Consider the following 21,189-nt stretch of genomic DNA (forward strand, 5'->3'; position numbering starts at 1 on the left):
ACAATGTACAACTCTACCTCCTGCACAACTACCACATCTTCTTTTCAGGGCCTTTTTTTCAGCTGGAACTCACTGGAACTCAGTTCTGGCACCTCTCAGGTGGGCGCCATTGCCATTATAAGAAAACGAGGAAGGCGTTCATGGTGAGTTCAAGAATCTCTTTTTCTTGAAAAATAGCAGATTCTTTTCTATATTTGGCCCACAAAGGCTCCCATTTTATTTTAGAAGTTCTGCGGCATGGGGACAATGTAGAAGCAGGTGCAAGCATAGCAGAGAAAATGATGGGGAAAGGTAAATAATTAGGTAGGAACTATTCTATAACTATAATAGGCTACTTTAGGCTAATTCAAGTGCTCACACCCACCGAACAATTTGTGTGTGTGTGTGTGTGTGTGTGTGTGTGTGTGACTTTGAACAGATCTTGTGTCATACCACAATCTGCTTCTACAACTCCTTCAAGCATTTCTTGCCATACAGCAATGCTGCTGTTTTTCAGTAAGCACAGATCCAAAGAACTCTTGGCACACAGAACTAGCTGGAGTCTTTGGATTCTAGCCATTGCCTGGAAAGATCTTTGGGATCCAGCCCTATAAATTTATTCATATAGACACACACACTTATTGAAAACATAAATGAACTGTGAATGTCTCTGTAAATATTGTACACCTATGATATTGTATATCTATGGCCAGTTATATAAAATTCCTCCCTACTCCAGAATGAAGATAAGAGCAGTCCTGCTGCTCAGTGGTCAACCAGATAAGAAAATAAGAGCACTTCCAGATCAGGCCCAAGACCCAGTGAGTGCAGCATCCTTTTCTCACTGCGGCCAACCAGATGTACATTGGAAAGTGCCTCTAGGTAGCAGGACATGAAGAGAACCACCCTCTTCCATAGTTGGTACCCTACAGTTAGTATTCAAAGGCATATTGCTTCTATTCTTAGTGGTTGAATATAGCCATCACAGCTATACAACTTTTCGGTTTCTTTTGCTCTTGGTTTTTTATTATTATGGATTTTGTGTTTTTTATATTGTTATTTTATGTTGTGAATTGCCCTGAGATCTACAGATGTAGGGCAGTATACAATATAAAGAATAATAATACAAGTATTGCATGGCTGATTTAAAGCTATGTTTATTCATTTGTTAGGTACAGCAAATATATATATATATATATATATATGCAGGTTTTGGTGTCTTCGGGTGTCTTCCCGTGTAAGAGTCGGGGTGTCTGTGCGACGTTTCGACGAGGTCTCACTCGTCATCTTCAGGCTGGTGCTTTCGGCTTCTTGTTACTGGAACAGAGTAACAAGTAACAAGAAGCCGAAAGCACCAGCCTGAAGATGACGAGTGAGACCTCGTCGAAACGTCGCACAGACACCCCGACTCTTACACGGGAAGACACCCGAAGACACCAAAACCTGCATTCCTGTACCCGTGAAAATCTACGAAAGCAAATATATATATATATATATATATATATATATATATATATATGCATGTGTCATCACAATTCCCTATAGCACATAAACTTTAAAAGAACTTTACTTCAGCAGACTTTGCATATTGCGTGCACCTTTGAGTTTGTTTTCTATTGATGTAATTTTCTGAACTATTAATTACACGATCAAGTCAACACATATTTGAAACCAAAAAAGCAAAAGAAGATACTGTATCTTACAGCAGGAGTCTAGTTACACTTGCTTGGAAGTCAGTTCTGCTTATACTGCCAGTTATTTGACAATAATTAAGTATGAGTATGTCCCATTGAAAACAATGGCATAGGAACAGTCGCAACTCTCTTAAAACCCATGGATTTCCCTTGATTGGATTGTTTCAAACATGTTTAGGAGAGTGTTATTAGTTTTACAATCTTATTAAAATGGGTCTTTAAGCAACTAATTTAAAATATAATTATATTGTATGGTCCTTTTAAAATTATGCTTATTAACCTTTAAGTTACAGCAAAAGAAATCCTATGTATTTTATCTCACAATTTTTTGAAGAACATTACCGTATCAGTGGGATGTCAGGCTTGGCATATCTAAGGTAACTTAGAAAGTTTTAACTTTCTATTAATTTAATTTTATAAAACTTTTTAATTTACAGGCACCTGGAGGGTGGATTTTCTATGGGAGCCTATGAATACAAATGGCACCATAAAGTACAATAAAACTTTTTTTAAAAGCTAGGTATTGTAATAGTATTAAGAAAAATTAAAACATGAGTGGATAAAGTAGAATTTGTCATGCATCTAAGTAAGTGTGTAGTAATTCTTTTGGATGAGAGACTACGCCACGTTAGCTGTGCCTAAGATGCTGTTGTGATTGATGTGCCTCTTCTTTGGTACATTAGCAAAGAACGTTGTATTTGTCGAGATGTCGCTCACGTCCCCACCCTGTGCTCTGATTTATGCCACTCTCCTAAATATGTTTACCCAGTAGTAAGCCCCATTAAATCCCGTCACATCTGCTTACAAGTAGGTAAGTGTAGCACTGAAACCTTGCTGTGCAAAGGGAGCTCTTTCCATTGTTAGGATGTTGCATGTATAGTTATTTTTGTGGCGTCCCGTTCTCCTGCCCCCACCCCCGGAGCCCTTGCTGCCCTGTTGCATCAACTTCCTGTGCAACGCTCCTCGCTTTGGGATGGTGATGCTTCTTGTTCCCTCTCACACCCCTTTCCCTCCTCCGGTATGTCAGCTTCCTGTGCAGAATCCCCGACGTTAGGGCTAAGGATGCTTGTGCAGCCGCTGCTTTGGTGCATCAACTTCCTGTGCAAAGCCCCCTTGCAATCGGGGCGATTATTCATGTTTTCACTCCTGCCCTTGGCGCATCAACTTCCTGTGCAGAATCTTTTTTTTTTTTTTGCAAATGGGGGAAAGAGAATGTTTGTGAAAGAACACTGCGTGCTCCTTTTGTTGTTGGCGTGGTGTTTTCTCTCTCGCTTTTGCCCTGGTGCATTCGCTTCCTGTGCAGAATCCTTTGCAGTGGGGCGGGGTGGGGGGAGGAGTGCAGTGAGCAAGCGAGGATGCTTGGCCGTGTGTTTCTCCCTCATTCCTCGGTGTATCCGCTTCCTGCGCAGAGCCACTTGCATTAGGGGAGGGAAAAAAGAAGATGCTGGCGCTTCTGGTTGTTTCTTCTTGCCGCCGCCTGCCCCAGTGCACGATCCCTCCCTCCCTCCCTTCCCCGCTGGCTCCGGTGCACGATCCTTCCCTGCCGCCGCTGCCGCTGCTGCTCTACTAGAGTTTGCTGCCCTACTTCACTCTACTTTAGTTTCACTCACTTTACATCCGGGTTTTTTCCCTAGGCAATGGGTGCCGCAGCACAGCCCGTTCCTTAGGCAAAGGGAAATAAATTCGCTGCACCGACACGTCAAGTAGTCCCTCAGGAGGAGCCTTGAGGCGCCCCCTCCTCCTCCCGAGGAGGCCGGTCGCCCCTCCTCCCTCACTCATAGGGGGAGAGGGGTGGGGGGAGAGGGAAGGGGGAGCCCGCCGCCCCCTCCGCTTTTGTCCCCTCCCTCGTCTCCTCCTCCCCCCCCCCACTCCACCCGCTCGCTCCGGAGAGCGGCCGGAGTAGCTGTATGTGTGTGTGAGGGAGGGAGATAGCTAGAGAGAGAGAGGGGGGAGTTGTGTCGGGGGCGCGCGCGAGCCTCGAGTCGGGAGCGCGCGCCTCCGGCAGGCCAGGCCAAAGGAAAGGAAAGGAAAGCGAAGGGAGGCCGGTGGCGGAGTGATCCAGGCGTGCGGGTGCTGCGGCCGGGCCGGGTGAATGGGATTGAAGAAGAGTTCAGCTTCTCGGCTTGTTTTTGTGTCACAGTTTCTCTTCTCCTGCGCCTCTTCTGCCTCGTTCCTTTCTTCCTGCCCGCCCCCTCCTCCCTGCTGCAGGAGGAGCCCCCCGGGGAGAGGGGAAGGAACAGGACCCCTCAGAGGAGAGGGAGAAGAGGAAAAGCAGGAGCAGGAGGAGGAGGAGGAGGAGGTGGAGGAAAAGGGAGCAACCAGCCAACCAACCATCTTCCACTCCCAGCTTAGATTAAAGAAAGTGAGAGGAGGAGGAGGAGGAGGAGGAGAGGAGAGGAGCCGAGAAGAGGGGGACAGGGAGGCCCGGAGGAGCAGCTGCACCACCTTCTTCTCCCTATGAAGAGGAGTCTCCCCCCCTCCAAGAGAGGTCCTGCCAGGGGGGGCCCGGCCAGACAGCGGCGGCAGCGGCAGCAGCAACATCACCACCACCAGCAGGGTGTAGTATCCCACCTTTTGGATTCTCTCCTCCACCTCCCTGTTTTCTCCGCTCTGTTCTTTCTTTCTCTTCTGCTTCTCTCTCTCTCTCCCCCCCCCACAAGTAGTGCTGGTCTCCCCCCTCCCCCCTCCCCGTTTTGTGCCTTGTTGTCTTTCTGAGGGAGTTTGGCGGGTAGGGGTGGGGGGGGGATAGCAAAGGGTAGGTTTGGAGGGCGACGACGACGACGACGACGGGGTGTAAAGTCCACCATCAGACTCCCGAGCCAACTTGGAGATAAGGAGCAACAACTTCAGTTTAATTCGCCCCCCCCCCACGCACCAACAGATATATAGATGTAGATCTGTGTAGATCTATAGGCGCGAGATGCGGGAAGGGGGCATGTCCTTTCTCTGTCACCTGTAAGGATTGAAGTAAGTTTCTGAGCGAGGAGGGGGTGGAGGAGCGGGAGGGAGTAGGTGACACATTGGAGTAGGGAGGGAGGGGGGAGAAGGAGATGACACATTGGCGGGGAGGGGTGATTTCTCCCATCCCTTCTGGTTTTCCTCGGGATGATTATTTCCAGGCCCTTTTGTGTGTGTTGGGCTGATTTTCCTCTGTGATGCTGCTGGGGGAAGTTTTATTATCTTGGAAATGATGCTGCTTTGATGATTGAGGATTCGTAGTAAAGCTGCTGCGGCGGCGGCGGTTTTTTCCACCTCCCTTCTTCTTCGTCTTCTTCTTCTTCTTCGCCTTTAATTTGTCTTGGTGGCCCGAGTAGTGCTGGGAAAATTCCGTTTCTTCAGCAACTTGTTATTCTGAAGTCTCTCTTGCCCCCCTCACCCTGGGGCAGCCCTTGCTGCACGGATACAAAGCTCGGTGCAAGGACACCTTTGGGATTTCACACTCCTACTCTGGCACATGTTTGCAGTGACTGGAGATGTGTACCTTCTTTTTTCCCTCCTCCTCTTCCATTTCTGCGTGTGTTATGTAGGAGGAGTGAGGTTGTATGTGGGACTGCCATTTGGTCTAGTCCCCTTGTGATTGTGGGTCTCCTTACTTTTCTGTTTGCTTCTTTGTTATTCTGATGGGATCCCTACCCCCCCAAAAAATATTTGCAGTGTGGTTGATGCCTTCAAGATTGCATTGTTAGACTTTTTTGTTGTGGGGGGATTAGATCAACCCCACTCACTCATGGCTTTGCACTGTTTGAGATACAGTATAAGTATGTATTGGCCACTTTTTGGTTATTTGGTTGGGGATGCTTGCAGGTGGCAAGGAGGTTGTTTTGATAGGTAGGAGGATGCTACTGTATTTAAATTACATGCTATATGTTTTAAATGTCAACTCAGACTATGCACACACACTTACAGATAAGCACCAGTAAAATCAGTGGGTTATACGCCATTTGAACCAAGGGGCTTAATTTCTTTGTATTGTTTATTATATGTGATTAAACTTCAGCGGGCCATTTGTAAAGTTGTAGTGGATTGATACTTGTTCAGGCCTGTGTACTTGAACATGGATTTTGCTTCCGTGACCATACTTTTCAGCTCTATTTCCAACAGGGATGTGACTTTTTAAAATGAAAGTTGCAATATAAAATATCTGCATATAGAAAATAGTCTGATGTAGGTTACTTATAGCATAGTAATGATAGTTAAGCACTATATTTCTCCATTGATTAATACTGGGCTTGAAAATTAGCGCACTTGATCATGTTAATCACAGCAAGACACTTATTATTACAATACTTGGGGAGAAGCTGCTGCTCATGTCTGCTGAAATAACTCCATAGGAAAATTCCTTTTAAAGGAATAAAGGAAAGGAACTACAGAAAGGCATTCTCAACAAACAACTTTCAAAATGCTTCACTGTGATACTAGCAGAATATCATGGTCCAAGATCTTATCACTTCGTCAGTCCTAAACCTGTTTTGCTTAGAAGTTCTTAGGATAGCATTATTTGGGAGTAAGTTGCTTTTCAATTGGAAGAGTTTAGGGATGTAATAATTTAAGGGACCAACTTTCATATCCTTGTTTATATTTAATTTATAATTTCCCTTGACACTTCAATGTTAAGTTTTACTTTGTGACAACTTCCTTTACATGTAGCAAGCACTAAAACAGGATGCTATTTTTAAATTTTCTCTACAACGGGTAAATGCCGCAGTAATAATCACCCCCACAATGAAAAGTAAGGTTAAATAGGGTTGAAAATGTTTTTTGATGTTATGCTGTTTAGCTAAATATTAAGAATCACTGAAGGTCAACATTATTAGGTGACTTTTCTGATATAGCTGAAAATGTGGGGTTAATGTGGGTGTAACCTTGCAGATCCTTAACCTTGACAGTAGTACACACCACTGAATATACTTTAAATTTTTAACATAGAGACTTGTTTAAATAGCTTTCAAGAAATGACTTTCTTCCCTATAATCCTCTTATTTAAATATACTGATATTTAATAATAATTCTGAGCAAGAGAGAGCCCTATTTGTTTTCATATATTCTATGAACTTGTGTATCCACACTGGAGTTTCTTGCTATTGGTTTACATAGTACTTAGTAAGCACTACTCCATGGCTGGGGTTCTCAGGGCAGCATCATTTGACACTGCAGTGCACATAAACTTGGAATTAGATTTTACTATCTTTTATTCAGTTTTTCCTCTGACGAAAACTCTTTAACTTCTGAATTCCCTTCAACAACAGTAGCTATATTATTAACCAGTAGAAGTGAAAATAGGACCATGTAAAAAATACTTTAAGAAACTGGTTGTTGTCATCTTTTTTCCTCAGGAGCTTCCAGTTTTGTTTTGTTTTTGTCGTTCATACAGTAACTTCTGTGAAACCAAGTTGTTGCCTGCTGGAGTATTTATGGCAGGGGTGGCTAACCTGTGGCCCTCTAGCTGTTGTTGGGGTCTCCAACTCCCATCAGCCCCAGCCAGCATGGCCAATGATCAGGACTGATGGGAGCTGTAATACAACAATATCTAGAAGTTTGCAGATTACCTCTGGTTTATGAGGAAAAAGGTAAAATAGCATCTTCCTCTGGAATCCATTCTGCTTACCACTTTTGTATAATGGCCTTTGAAGTTGGGCATCAGGAAATGGGAACTCAGTTGAACTCAAAGAGTCTTACTCCTGAGTAAACATGCATAGGATTGTGCTGTAAAACAAGGATGATCTCCCCTCCTTTATTTAAAGTATTTTCAGGTTAAATGTTGTTAATAGAAAGGCCTGTATTCATGCATCATTGTGCATACAGGAGTGCTTCTGCATCGTAAGCACAAATGTAAGTGGTATTTGTAATAAGTGTTGGGACACCCCCCCCCGATTGTATTGGAAAAAAGAATGATCAAATGAGATGGCTAGGATTTACTTGTTTTCTTTTTCAAGTGTGCCACCTTCCTCCTTTATAAGCAATTATAAGTAATATATTTAGTGTTTCAAGCTTGATATTGAAATGCTGTTTAAGATTTGTTGTGATCTTTTAGAGCTAAACAAGTGTTCACTGTTGGATTTTAGTACTTATTTCCTGTAGTTCTCAAAGTTCTGAAGTTGCAGCAAAGTATTTGGGCCAATCTAGCCAAAGCTAATTGCTTTTAAATCTCATTGATTTTTAGTGGGAGTGATTTGAGCACATGCTTAACTCTCTCATTGAAATCAATGCAACTTGAAAGTGATCAGCTTAGTCTGGCTCGGCCTCTGTGTATATTGAAGTTATTGGTGATAATGGAACAATTTCTCATCTTGTTGTTTGGGACATGCTTGCCTTTTATAAATATTATCAGTTAGCTACAAACTTAAACTTCAAGCCTAACCGAGTCTACTCAGAAGTAAGTTTTAATTGAATTTGCTGGGACTTACTCCCAGGAAAGTGAGACCAGGATTGCAACATTAGTCATGCTTGGAGTATAAATTGGACCCACTGATTTCAGTAGGTTTAGTCTACTAAGCATGACTTAGGTCTAGATTAAACTCTATAGTACTTTCTTCACGTATAATTCTTTGTTTCACACCAGAATTATACTGTTGCATTGTTTCAGTTTAATATATGGGGGAAATAGTTCTAACAGTTACTAAGAGTTGTGTTTTGCACTATGCAGGGAATAGAAACTGGAACGTGTTGCTTCAGTATCACAGGGATAACTTTACCATTGGAATGAATTTATGAATTGCAGTATGTGATGTTTCATGGTTATAATTTAATTCTACCCAATTTTGTATAATATTGTTAACAGTTAATATGACTATTAAAAGAAATATGTTCCACTTACTGTAGTTTGAAGTAAATAGTGTGGCAAGTGAGAATTGTTTGGTGCTGTGATTTTAACTTCTGGAGTTAGATATTGCTTATGTGTTTGTGTAGTGTGAGAACCCGCTTAAAATCTTAACTTATTTCACTGTCAAAGAATAGTAAAAGAAGTTGAACTGCAAAAATATAGAAATTTTTGCATATAGTCAATTTCCATGGCATGGAATATCCCTGGACACTGAGAAACGTTAAAATGCACAGTGCTACTATGAAAATGCAACAGCTGATTTACACATCTCCTTGGAAATCTTAGAGACAAATCTAGCCCCCCCCCCTTGCAGCATGTAAACTGTGTGATGCAGAAGAATACTAGTGCATGAAAAGTTACTGGAGTTGTACCTTTTTACTATAAGTTCTTTATTTGCAGTGTGAGGGGGGGAAACCCCTCAGAATTGTTATGCAAATTCTATTCTGCTGCTGTTGTGTTTATGCAAGAGGCTGAAAATAAGCTTTGAGGCAAGTGTTGTAGTAATGGTGTATTAAGTCATAATTGTAGTTCAGAACTTGATTCAACAATTTTTAGAATTAAGATACATATTGGGAAAAGGCTGTGCATCCCAGTGCAAAAAGGGACGTTTACATCTAATTCCTCTGAGCTCAGCTTGTTTGAGGATAGCATATTCTTGGAGCTACTATAGAGGCAGGTTGTATGCTGGTTCCTGGATAGGTAGCTTATTGACACTGAAGAGCATAATGTTCCATATTAGAAGCGTAACTTGTTAGGGAAACAGACGCAGGGAAGCCAGCAAACTGCAAGCTATTACTTCAAATATTTTCTATGCGAGTTTTGGTGTTAGACTAGACAAAGGGTTTTATATATATATATAGTGTGTGATTCTTTGGTGAAGAGGGCCTGGTTCTTTGATGAAGAAATGACCAATCACCTATACCTAAAAACCTCATTGCTAATGTGTGCTTACAAATGTTATCTCACACAATACAGAAAGGATAGTTCAAGCGCACATGGCACTTAATTTTAATCTGCTCAGTGACCCATGAACATTCAATAGAAGGACACTTGGCTTTTCCAGTGTTAGTTTCTGTGTTCTTGTATCTTTTAATTTTTAACTGGGGACATTGGTGTGCAAATCTTCTCAATTGTGATTAAATTATTTATTAAATAAGTGATTAATATTACTTATTAAAATTTGCTATCTATGTTCAAATTCTTAAGTCATGCAAGCAGACTTCCCCTTCTTCCCACACTCCCTAAATCTTCACTGGAGTGTTTCTCACTCCTCTTAAGCAGATATGGGGGGCATGTGAGGGGGAGAGGAAATCTGTTCTGCCAAGAATGCCCATTCGGCTGTCAGATGGATACCATTGGATTCCACTGTAAATCTTGGAAATACTCCTGCATTAGCTTTGAATTTGTGAGATCTAGGATCCAGTTAAATGCAAACTGAGGTTTTCAGACTTGTAAGACAGCTTGAAGCCTGTACAAAACTGTGTTCTGTTTTGTCAGCTCATGTGACTGTGTGCATAAATTGAAAGTTAAGCTCTGAATTACTGATTTAGACTGATCAACTTTCCAAACATAATGCTTTATTTAAAGAAATACAAGCACATTATGTGGTATGTCAGCAGTGTGATTCTGCATAGGTTTGTCAAAATTTATGGGTAATTCAGCTTTGCAAATAGAATGATGAGTGCCCTTTAATACACTATTAACACTATCTATCTCATGGACACCAGCATCCTTGGCTGCTGCTTTATCTAAACCGAGACTCTCTCTTATGTTGTAAATGAAATATGAAAGTTTTTAGATTATAAGACGTAGTATAACCATATTGTCCAGAGTGGCTAGTAGCAGAGTGTTTCCATATAGGAAAGGAGCCTGATCTGCTGGACAAAATTATCAAAAAATATATATTCTCAGCTTTCACTTGCTGAAGATAAAGTTTTCAACAGTATATCAAATGTAGCTTTTCAATTCATGATTCCACCTTCCCTTGCTTTTCAGCAATGTACTGAAATAGAGAAACTTCTACATTTTCATCTTATTAAACCCAGTCTTATACCCAGTTTGCTGGTGCATTCTGGCAACTGCTGACTTCCTCTCCCATCTCCAAATTTTATGCTTCCTCACTATGATCCTTCAGTGATTAAAAGGAGTTATATTATGTTAACCATGAGAAGTTTAATGTGTACCTTTTTAGAAAAAGAAAATGGCTGTCTTCTCCATTAAATTAAGAGTGGGATTTTAAAACCTATGTGCTGTATTTAATAGGAAAGCAAAGAGCAAATTTTAATTGATTAAGTGTTAAATTTGAAAGTGAAAAAGTTTGGGGCCTTTTATCTTAAAGTCTAATCCTCCGATAACACTTTTTAGATTGTTAGGAGGCCTAAGGGAAAAAATCCTCACATATAAGCCAAAATATGGTGTTTTTCCTGTTTTGTTTTGGCTGCATGCAGAACACAAACTGTCAGTACTTGAAGAGAAGAAGCACTAGGCAGAAAGGCATTGATTTCTTTTTTTCCTTTCCCTCTCCTGCTGTGTTTCCAAGTATTGTTAACCATGTGCTACTCTAAGGCAATATACTTGCATGCAAAATAATGGTTGATCTCCTCAGTCAATTAGCAATCGGGGCTTAGCATCTTATAAATCCAAACTTATGAGTAATCACAATATTTTTTTTCTGATAAACTGACTTATAGTAGTCATGGCAACAGCTGTCTTGGCTTTTTATGGACGGTACAGTTGCTGCATCTGCAGGCTTCATCAATACTTCGGCTGCCTACAGAGGGAGGTGCAGTAGAATGTCTGTCTGGCGGTTTCAGCAGCACTGAATATTGCACTGTTGCAGTACTGTGTGCTTTTCATGTTCCAAAACTTTATGGAGCGCTTTTCTTTTTCTGCCTATTAATTGTATAAATGCTAAAATTGGCACCTCTGGTGAAATGCTGTGACAACAGTGTCATTTTTTTGAATATAGATTGTTTCTAGAGTCTTCACTAGACATAAGGCGGTTACTTTAAAGAAACAGTTGCAAGAATAGAACCAACACCACATGTTGCCTTCTGGTGGAAACTTTCTTAAAATTGTTTTATCCTTTCTTTCTACTGAACTGATATATAGTGAACACTGCAAAGAGGCTTCATCTGGATTTTTTTTTTAAACTTTTAGTTTGTTCCTTTCTTGTTTCATGAAAGATAGATTCCACTTTAATCCATGGCAGAGAAAGAGGGATCCTGTTTTTAGTAAAATCATTATTGAGCCAGGGGTAGCACTCAACTTTCAAAATGCAATCTTAAAATGGTGTATGGTTGGTGGTATGTGTTTTCCATAAAACTTTGATTTGGGAAAATTTATGCTTTGAGTTAATGAAGATCTGAATTAGCATATTTATTTGATTTACATTTGGGAGGGGGACACAAAACAAATATCAAACTGAAAAGGTATGTACTGTTAGTTTTATGCTCTTTATAAATATCTGAAAAAGTTCCACAACTACTAAAAGTAGTTGAAATAAAATTTGATTCAGGGGGGAAAGTCAATAAAGTGCACTTAGTGTGATCTGAATGTTATATTCAAACATATTCAGAGCTTCACTTGAAAATTATTTTTACTGAAGTACTTGTCAATATTTTAAGACATGACATCTCAAAAGCACACACTTCCCTTACATTATTTAGATTTTAAGGCAGGCAAAGCAAATGTATTTAAAACCATTAACACACTAATCTAGCATGTGTGAAAGAACTATGAGCATAAATATATGCTCTTCCTTGGAATAGCCACACAGGAAAAAAATAGTTACAACATTGCGTAGATCCAGAAATTGGCAAGTAGAATGCTATATTTACAGTTGGGTTTTCCTTTCTCCTGTGTCCCTGAAAAGCCACTCCTGAGAATTAAGGGGTCCTTTGGAACATGTTGTGTGCTGTGAGTGGGGTGGGCCACAGCAGCACAGGGATGCTGAGAAAATTCAGTGGGGCCCCCCTTGTGCAGGCAGAATGCCTTTACACTCACAAAGACACCTCTAGATCCAAACCATTAATTTTTAGATTTTTGACTAGTAATGTGTCCTTTCCAGTTGCCCACTTCAGATGGTATTGTGTCAGCCCAATATGAGACTAGTTCATTTTATGAACGATGCAAATTTAAAAAGGCAAAATATTCTGCAGAAAAATAGTTGAAAATATTCCCCATATCCTTTGTTATTCTAGACCAGAGTTTAAAAATTATTTAAGACATTCTGGACAATTTATTTATACTGTTGGGAGAGATGTCTTGCTTTGCATTGAGAGCCGTATTAAATCTGTTCTTGAACTTGGGGGTTTTAGTTGTTCATATTTTGATACAAATGGTTGACACAACTTGTATATAACTTCTTCAATATGATTAATGGCAAGTCCTAGCCTCTGTATTTGTAAGAATTATTGTGTTATAACTAGAAGCACAGATGAAATCCTCAAAAATAGGTTTTGGGACTTTTATTAACTATCTCTTTGTTTATGTGTTTTGCTCGTTTATCTCAGAGGGATATAAAGTTTAGCTTTAAAATGTGATTTAAAGCAATTAGCAAATTTAAAAATGAAATCCAGAGCACCACCTGTGGAAGGAGATCTGGCAAGTCCTGTGGCCTAGGGACCACATTCTAAAGCTGTAGAATGCTGTGGGATAATGCTGTACTTGGGAACTCACATGCTACTACCTATGTTTTATTAGAGTTTGTAGATGTTCATAGTCCCATTTAATGTACTCGGGGCATTTTGCCGATCAAATCTCGTGTTACCATGAATTTTGAAACAAATACATGCTAATGTAGCATTTGATCGACTTTCTTAATGAGAAAAACCAGGGTTGGAAAAAAGATAGGTGTTTGATTGTCTAGGCCAGGGGTAGTCAACCTTTTTATACCTACCGGCCACTAATGCATCTTTCTTGATGGTAAAATTTCCTTACTGCCCACCAGTGCTGCAGTAACATGTGCCCTAGAACCCCCTACTGCCCACCTGGAATCCTGAAACGCCCATTAGTGGGTGGTAGGGATCAGGTTGACTACCCCTGGTCTAGGCTTATGGGAATTTGAAGTATTTTCACCTTTAATTTTACAGTTCTGTGGTTCTATGTCATGGATGTTTTAGTTGAGATTCTTGTATTGCAGGGGGTTGGACTAGATGACCCTCAGGGTCCCTTCCAAATTATATGATTCCCAGCCCTAGTGGGATTCTTGTTTTGCTGCTTGTATTATCTTGGTGAGGAGGAAAGTTGATAATTTGATTGGACATTGGTACAAGTATGGATGGACTTTTGGTTTTGAAAGCGTGGGACACTGGAGTCCATAGGGCATGCTCTACACATTGACTACTGCTTTTGAAATGTGCAATTTTATGGACTAAGACTTGCAGCAGTTTAAGGATAATCTTTTAAAAATAGTAGATGTACTTGTGATATTCTGAGAGATCTGCTTTATGTGGCTATTGATTGGACAGTTTGGGATTTGGTGCTGTTCATGATACATGGTGGAAGGTTTATTTCAGGGTACTGCAATCAATTACTTGCCCCCTCTATATCACTTTTTTATAATTAATTGCACTAATCTCTTCTTTTCATAGGACACTCTAATTGATATTCATGAATATTTTTATGTTTCAAGCTAATCTGTATTATGGATGAGTAGCCTCTGCCTCCAGTATTGCTATATGTTTAAGCTAAAAAAATACATTTTTGTAGTTTATACTGTTGTAGTTAAAGGTGAATCGAAAGTTCTCTTACCTGCCTAACTCTGTCTTCGTAATTATGTGTGTGTTTTCATGGGACAAGTATATTACATAAAAAGCCCATTTTTTTGTTTCCTAAGTTACATATGGTGACCTCACTATCCTCGATAATAACTGCACTAAATCATCTGGAATTTATTAAATAAGAAATATAGGTTATTGCTTTGATTCTCCATCTCCTTCATGTCCTGAGTAGAGTTCCTACATAGATTTCATTCCTGTACACCCTGTTGAAATTATTGGGACTTACTTATGAGTAGATGCAGTGGTGCCTCGCAAGACGAAATTAATCCGTTCCTCGAGTCTCTTCGTCTTGCGGTTTTTTCATCTTGCGAAGCACGGCTATTAGCGGCTTAACGGCTTAGCGGCTATTAACGGCTTAACGGCTATTAACGGCTTAACGGCTTTAAGAAAAAAGAAACAAACTCGCAAGAACTCGCAAGACGTTTCGTCTTGGGAAGCAAGCCCATAGGGAAATTCGTCTTGTGGAACGACTCAAAAAACGGAAAACTCTTTCGTCTTGCGAGGCATTCGTCTTGCGAGGTACCACTGTATGTATATAGTTTTACAGCACCATGCTATAGGTGTAATGTGCATGGCTCTTGAGAACACTTAAAATGCTCATCAAAAAAGATTTGGGGTTGATACCCTGAACTTAATAACTGTTAATGGGATACAATTCATTGTATTTGATGTGTGTGTAAACTTCAGTGATTGTTTCAAGAGCAGGTTGCTAAGACTTGAAACATAAAAATATAAATGGGATTCAGCTGGATTGTGTAACTTTTAAAGAACACAAATTTAAAGGTCACTTTTCTGATCTTTACACAAATTCAGGTTTGTTTTTTAAAAAAACCCTTCAATTTATTGAAGATGTGCTTTTATTTCTGGGGCAAGTTTCTTCAAATATATTTAATATATGGCTCCTGCAATTCTTACAAAATATTATTATTTTAGTAAAGCAACATATGTACTCTGAATGGGGGGGGCACTGTTCTCCAGTAGTTTGGGGACTGGAAGTGTTCTTTGCTTTACAAAGTGAGAGTCTCACAACTGATGAGGCTCCTCAATAAAGATGGTACCATCTAGCAGAAGAGCCTAGAATAGTGTTAGCTTTTTTGCTGCTTGTAGTCTATTAAAACCCCTAGATCCTTTTCACATGTACTCCTGGCAATCCAGGTGTGCCCCTTTTTATATTTGTGCAGCTTGCTCATCTGAGATGAGATGAGATGTGATGTGATACATAACCTGGCCACTGTTATGCATGCTTTGGTGAACCTCAAGCTAGACAACTGTTGTTCTAGTGGGACTGTCTCTTGCTAGGAAATTTCAGTGGGTTAAGAATGAAGCTTCCCATTTATTAGTGGATAAACGCTGATGGGAACATCTTTTGGAACAAGTGTAAGAAGGATACTGGTTTCTGAGGGTAATTAAAAGTGCCATGGCTAATCTTCTATAGCCCTAAAAGGGGACTGGATTCAGGATACCTTCAGAAACTCCTTCTCCAATACTGTATGCTAAGATCAGCATGTGGGACTTGCTGTTAATCTGAATAGACTGCTTAGAAAAAGAGGCAAGGTTGGACCTTTTCAGTGCTTGGGTCCCTGAAGAGCAGTTTTGATGAGAGTTCTATTTTCTCTCTTAAGAGAACATTAAAAGCACTTATTTTTGCAGATAGTTGAGAGCATTGCTGAACATTTATTGTATTGAAAATTGTAACCCGGGTGCTCTTCTTTTTTAAAGGCTGTTTCTATGTCTTGTTTTTGATAGTTTTGACAGTTTTAGGTGTTTTGTATGGTGATGAATTTGATTTCTTATTTGATAAATTGTTAGCTGTTTTGAAGAGTTCTGTAGAACCATATGACATGATAAAAATAACTTGAAAGTTTGGGTGGTAGATAGCTCAGTCAACAGAGCATGAGGCTTTAATTCAGGGTTGTTTCTTGTGTAGAGCCCCACACAAGACAAAAGATTTCTGCATTGCAGGGAGTTGGACTAGATCATCCTTGTGATCCATTCCAACATTTACGATTATATGATTCTTTTCATTGGAAGAGCTGCCTGTGGTCAGAAAAAAACGACCTTGGAGCTGGAGCTGGTCTGTGGATACCCTTGTTCTAGTAAATGGGGGGGGGGATTGAAAATAAATGAAAGGTCATATAACACTTAAATATTTGTGTGAGGGAGAGAAAAGTTGGGATGGATCATGAAAAGTCTTTTTTAGTGATGTCTGTTCTTAACATGCTTATTTTTCAGTTTTTTTAATTGTGCAAATTAACATTTTTGCCTATGTTGCGTAATGCAACTACTATGAGGTTGGAGAAAGGCAAGATCTGCAAAGTTTTTGTAGTGCCTCCCCCATCATTCTTGAAAGTTAGGCTCTTTCACTCAACTTTTGGGTCTTTCTAGACCTTGGCCACATGGTTTCCTCTGCTTATACATCCACATAGCCTAGTGACTTTGTTTTAAAAGAGAGAGAAAGCGAAGCAAGTTTCATGGGATACAAGATTCATAGGGTGCTGATTTCCACACATAGTACCAAACTCCACATTTTCATGGCCTTTCATGCAACCATAGTAAAATTATTTGGTTTCTTGTTATTTTTGGTACGTAATATTTTGTCTTGCCTTTCATTCCAAAAACCCTCAAGGCTGCTCATATCAGAAGCTAAAATGATCTAAAGATGGTGTGATTTCAGTCTGAAATGAAAACAAAAATGAAACCTAACAAAATAGAGCAGAGACATGAAAACAGGGTGGAGTTAGGGAGGGAAAGAATGATTGAAGATGTCATGGAACAGAGAGGTTGTGCTAAACTATGTAAATGTCAATATGGAGGGAACCAATTGAGCCCAGAGGAGGAACTTCAATAATCTGGGAGGCACTGCAGAGAATGCTTTGGCTTGCAGACATTCATACCTCTGATGGCACTGAGATTTAGAGCAAAGCCTCTGATAATGAACCTGGGGGCTGGGGGTTAGTTTGTGCAGGAGAATATAATCATTCAAGTATCTTGGCCCAAGCTATTTAGGGCTTTATATGTAACAATCAGTAGCACTTTAAATTGTGCCCAGAAATGTGCTGACTGACAATGCAGGTGAAGCAAAGCCTGATGTTTTGTTCCATAATATAAGCCCAAGGTAACATTTTAGGGGCCATATTTTGCACCAGTTGAAACTTCTAGACAGACTCTTAAGGGTAGCGCCATGTTGAACATGTTGCTCTGACCATGGCATGTGTGATGTATCTGCTTTCTTCAGGAAAGGGCAAAGCTGGGGCCCCAGCTGAAGCTGGGCAAAGGTTCTCCTAGTCATGACCACAGTCTGATTTACCTCTAGGAGCAAAGCTGGATCCAGGAGAGCCTTCAGACTGCAAACCTACCCCATTTAGCTTTTTTCTTGATCCTGTGGGGTTATCCTTTGAGCAGCCCAGTGGTTGATGCACTTTTACAATTGCTAACTTGGGTCAAATGCCTATACAGGCCGGCCTTTTCTGACTTAGTAGGCTATAATATTTACCGTATTTTTCGCACCATAGGACGCACCGGACAATAGGACGCATCTTGTTTTAGAGGGGGGAGAACAAGAAAAAAAATTTCTCCCCCTCTTTGCCCAGCGCCCCTTCAGCGAAGCGGCAGGAGGCGATGCGCAGAGAGGGGAAGAATTTTCCCCCTCTTGTTTTCCCCCTCTTGTTTTCCCCCTCTTGTTTTCCCCCTCTTGTTTTCCCCCTCTAAAACAAGGTGCCGTTCAAGGTGCGTTCAGTTGCCTTCAGGCAGCTACCTTGGAAGCCTGGAGAGCAAGAGGGGCCGGTGCGCACCGACCCCTCTCGCTCTCCAGGCTTCAGGTTCCTATTGGCCTGCTCTTTGGGGCTGGCGGGGGGAAGCCCACCACCAGCCCCAAAGAGCAGGTCGGGGAGCAGCAGAAAGGCGCGCAGCGGAGAGGCTGCTGCCATAGTCGCGCGTCACCTCTCCAGCTGGGAGAAGGTCGCGGGGCTATGGCATCTTCGCTCCATACGACGCACACACATTTCCCCTTCATTTTTGAAGGGGGAAAAGCGCATCCTATAGAGTGAAAAATACGGTATACCTTGTGCTCAGCACATCATGTGGTATCAAAGCCCACATTTTGTTGCAAGACCTACTACTTGTGCCTCTCCATATTCTCAAAGGATACACTGATTAAGAGAGGCACAGCTGCCTAGTTTTTACTTAGAATATTTATTAAGGAATGTATGAAGTCTATCTGCAGAATATATACTACAGTGACCTAATCCCAAAAGTAATTTATGGTGTAAGTAAAACTAGAAGATGAGGTTCTAGCTTGGTTTTGTTCTATTTTGGGGAAGTGTATTGGTTTTCCACTTTGTTTATAACTTAAAAGCTAACGGACAAAAAAGTAGACTACAAATGAGTGAATGTAGCGGGGGACCAGTGGAAAGGGCCTTGTGATCTTTACCAAGAATATCTGGCTGTTTATGGAGTCTAGGTGGCAACTGGAAAGAGAGCCTTGTCTTTAGTCTCCTCCTTTCAATGGATAGATGTTACATATATGTGTGTGGGTTAGGGCAATGTTTTAAACAAGTGTGTTCAGATTCTACCTAAACTCTGGAGCAGAATTTGTGGCCCCGTAGATCTTGATTTCCAACTTCCATCATTTCTAGCTACCCCACATCATCCAGTCAGGGATGATGGGAGTTGTAGTCCAATAACATCTGAAGAGCAACAGGTTCCCCTGTCTCTCTCTAGAGCAGAGTTTGAAGTGTGGTTGGGAAGTTCCACTGACCTGCCTGGCCTAATTGCCACCTGTACCATTGGCCCTGAACCTCTTGGACTCCACCTGCACCTCTGCAATAGAGGATGGGAGAATGAAGCCCCTTCCACCGACAAACCTGTATTTTATATTCCTTTTGTTATGTGCCTTGAGGGTTTTCCATTGTAAAAGAAGGGCAAGATAAAAATAAACTTGAAAGATTCAAGAGCTATAACTCAGATTCTTACTTGCTTGGTTCCTTTATTTTCAAGTTGTTTTGTGAGGTAGTAGTTTGTGTATTTACTTAATCTGTAGACGTGTTGGGTGTATTGAAAATTAATATATTACTATTCACCTGCATCTATAGATTATATTGCTAAGAGACTATGTTAAAATTGTTAATCTTTTTTTGCTTGCTTATAACTTTTTTGCCTAGGAGCAACATACTCCTGAGTTGGCAACATTTTGTGTGAACAAAATTATTCCATAGTAACAATATTTGTAATATATTTCCATTCTCTTCACTATAAAATTATAATCCTTCTAGATACAAAGTTAACTGAAGCCCATGGTCTGAATTTTGCTATAACTACAATAAACTGTTGTATGCACCTGGTTAAAGGAGAAGTGAATATTTATTGGTGCATTTCTGTGCTGCTTTTGGCCCAAAAGGCCCCCAAAATAGTTCACAAATATAAAAACAAAGCACAGTTAAATGCTGAACAACACCAAGCAAATAACAGCAACCAGTAAAATGTTGATGTATAGTTGACTATAATGGAGTCAGCCTTAATAAGACACTACAAAATAAAAACCAATCGCTATAAAAAGCCCATTGATTTGTGAAACAATATAGCATTTATGAGACTTCACAGAAGGAGGAAAAGGGACCAAACATGTCTCATGAGGGTGGGCATTCTAGACCCTAGGTACCACCACTGAGAAGGTCCTAACCCATATATTCACCACTGTGATCTTGGTTGGTGGTGAGATACTGAGCAGAACCTCCTAAAATCTTGGCAAGCTTGCAGACTCACATAGACCCAAACCATTTAGGGTTTCAAAGGTCAAGACCAGCTCTTTGTTTTTTATTCAATTCAAATGAGCCAAGGGAGTGTTGGAGGAATGTGCCCTGATTACAATTGGGTTAGAATGTAATCCCTGAAAATTATTCAAAGACAGCCCCATTTAGAGTCTCTTGCAGCAGTCTAGGCTGGATATGCTGTTTGATTCTTAAACCCACTGAAGTGCTAAAAGAAAGAGAGATGGTTTCAGTACAGGCTTATTTACAACTCCTCTGCTTTTAACAGTAACATATTTAATCAAGGACATTTACAGAAGTACTCTTATGAAGACATTTAATGTATTAAATCTTGAGTCTAAGGGAATGTGCAACCAGCATTAACCTTTTACATATGGCTGAAGCAGTGCTGTCCCAACAAATGCTATCTTTTGCAAGGCATTTAGTTTCCTGGAATTCAGAACATTCACACACACACACATCCCTTGGTAGGAGATTGAACTCTGCTGTTCTGTTTTAACAGGTTTGCTAACATGCATTGTCAACAATAACTCCCAACAAGATTGCACCAAATGCAATGAGCCCTTGCACTAGGCAGTTTTTCAGTGAAAAAGGAAAAAGTGTAATAGATCTGGAAGAAAGATCTGCTTGCTGCTGCAAGGCCGATTTCCACCTGGCCTAGGGGGCGGGTCCCACACTCAACCTGAACAGCTAAAAGAGGCTCCTGGGAGGCCATTGCTGGAACAACTCTTGGGTTGGGGCAACTGGGTAAAATGTTCTAAAATGTTTTAAACAGTTTTAATTTTGGTTGCTCTGTTTCATTTTTGTCGGGTTGGTGTTGGTTAAATGTTTAGTTGGGGTTGGCAGTTACTTTAATTTGGTTATAATTGTAAACTGTTATTATTGTTATCATAATTCTCATTGGTTTTATCAGTTTACTGGTTTGTTTGTTGCTTGTATAGGATATCTTCTCGGTAGTGGCGCCCACCCTGTGGAATGCCCTCCCATCAGATGTCAAAGAAGTAAATAACTATCTGACTTTTAGAAGACATCTGAAGGCAGCCCTGTTTAGGGAAGTTTTTAATATTTGATTAATTGTTGTATTTTAATATTTTGTTGGAAGCCGCCCAGATTAGCTGGGGACAGTGGCGAAGCTGCATGCTCTGGCA

General features: G+C 40.6%; 1 protein-coding gene across 5 annotated transcripts in view; it reads left to right on the forward strand.

Annotated features, from left to right (window-relative positions):
• Positions 1–1,568: 1,568 nt before the first annotated feature.
• The window catches only part of PHF21A (PHD finger protein 21A), a 127,987-nt gene continuing 108,366 nt past the window's right edge, over positions 1,569–21,189 (forward strand). The window contains exon 1 of one of the 5 annotated variants that reach the window (XM_082225058.1): positions 1,569–4,230. The gene's annotated coding sequence lies outside the window, so the exon portion shown is untranslated. Of the gene's footprint in view, positions 4,231–4,483; positions 4,641–21,189 lie in introns of those variants that run through there. The other 4 variants (XM_082225057.1, XM_082225056.1, XM_082225054.1 and 1 more) reach the window with 4 other exon arrangements.

Source organism: Podarcis vaucheri, assembly GCF_965113315.1.
Source record: "Podarcis vaucheri genome assembly, chromosome: 1".
Taxonomy (NCBI): Eukaryota; Metazoa; Chordata; class Lepidosauria; order Squamata; family Lacertidae; genus Podarcis; species Podarcis vaucheri.